Genomic DNA, 1703 nt, shown 5'->3' with positions numbered 1-1703 from the left:
TCAACACTTTTATGGGGTGTTTCTTTATTATTATTTATTTTTACCTTCATTCTATGACTCACCTTGCCCCTGTTGGGACCCAGAATTGGGACTCGACCACAGTCCATGGTCTTGACCCATCGTTTAAAAAACACTGCTTCAGTCTACCTCATCTCTCTCTCTTGTATTATGTGGCTCTTCAGCGCCATTTCAAAACTATTCTGTATCTTCTGCTGAATCAGACATAATTTTGTCCTTTATCAACCAAGCAAAACCCTACGGTTACAAATAACATTGGACAGTATGGTAGAGCTGTGCGATGTTTAAGACAAGCCTGTCAGTTTGATCCTGCTCACTGATTCCCACCTATACAAGAGACATGTGCTCTGCATGCCTGGATACATGGTCTTGGCATAGAGACACCTGTTGCACATGAAATATGCTGGCATGACAGTCATGTGTGCATTCTTACCAACATGTAGTATGTCATCACTTTATTTTGTGAAAGAAAGTGGGAAATCACATTTAATTTGCCTAGATGTTGACTGTAACTTCCAAGACTAGTACACACACAAAAAAACGTACTTACTTAATACTATTTTTACTTATTACTAAAATTTTCCCTTTAATGTAGTGTTGATTTTTTCTGCTTGCAGTCATTGGTAATGGACTGAGGACCTCAAGTGGACAGCAGATGAACAACACCTTCCTCCCCATAACCTGTGAGGTGAGATAATTCTGAAACCCAGAAAAAATAGCCAACTGATCTGACAAATCAATTACTCCACATCATGTTAATGGTGTTTACCCAGGCCAACATTACTGCCATCATCATCCAACTAACCTACAACCTTCTCATTTAAATAGAAAAATCCCTCAGTGGAGCTGACAGGGGTTGGACCACTGATAAATTGCCCACGCTCATTCCTTGTATAGCTTGGCCTTTAAGCCCACGCACTGAGTGTGTTGTGTCTCACCTGATCCGACTGGCAAACCTTCAGATCAGCTGCTCATTACTATGGATGAAATGGCCTTTATTGGGGAATGTAGATTTTTCTCCTCAAGGATTACATTTACCTCTAATAATTGTTGTTCAAAAGATGTCATCTATTTAGATGAGGTAAGTGCACTAGACGTTCCTGTACAATTACGAGCACTGTATCTCATATTGGATAGCCATCTGATACAGTACAATCGATCAATGATAGTGGAACTGTGACACATCGTGAGTGTTTTCCTTCATTAACTACCATATGGGTCCTAGAAAATACAGAGTGGAAAGTGTCTGTATTAGACAAGCCCAATACCCTGATAGAGGGACCAACCCATTAAACTTCATTTAAAAGCTAATCAAGTAATCAGTGCTGAAGTCCCAGAGTCACCTCATTGTAATTACCTGAATCGTGCCTTCAGCCCTCACCTGTCACTCATTCCTCTTGATCTCAGTCATCACAACTACAGTTAGTTGTGGAGCTTGTTTCTTTTTGCAGTGTGGTGGACCGCTTACTTCCCGGTTCATTAGGAAAACAGATTGCCATAAATATTATTTATGTGAGTTGTCATGTAATGTTGACACCGCGGCTTAATTCCCAGGCCTCAGCAGGAGCAAAATGATCCCAAATGAAGTCCTCTCTTTGAGGCAGGGCTTGGGTGAATGAGTGATGCTAGTAAATTTTAATGACTAAGCATTCAAATTCATGAGCCTGAATAATCTCTCTCTCTCT

Source organism: Centroberyx affinis, unplaced genomic scaffold (assembly GCF_046629955.1).
Source record: "Centroberyx affinis isolate AG114_WGS23_722 - 3 ecotype Tasmania unplaced genomic scaffold, CSIRO-AGI_Caff_v1 ptg000623l_1, whole genome shotgun sequence".
Taxonomy (NCBI): domain Eukaryota; kingdom Metazoa; phylum Chordata; class Actinopteri; order Beryciformes; family Berycidae; genus Centroberyx; species Centroberyx affinis.
Note: the sequence above shows the minus strand (reverse complement) of the source record.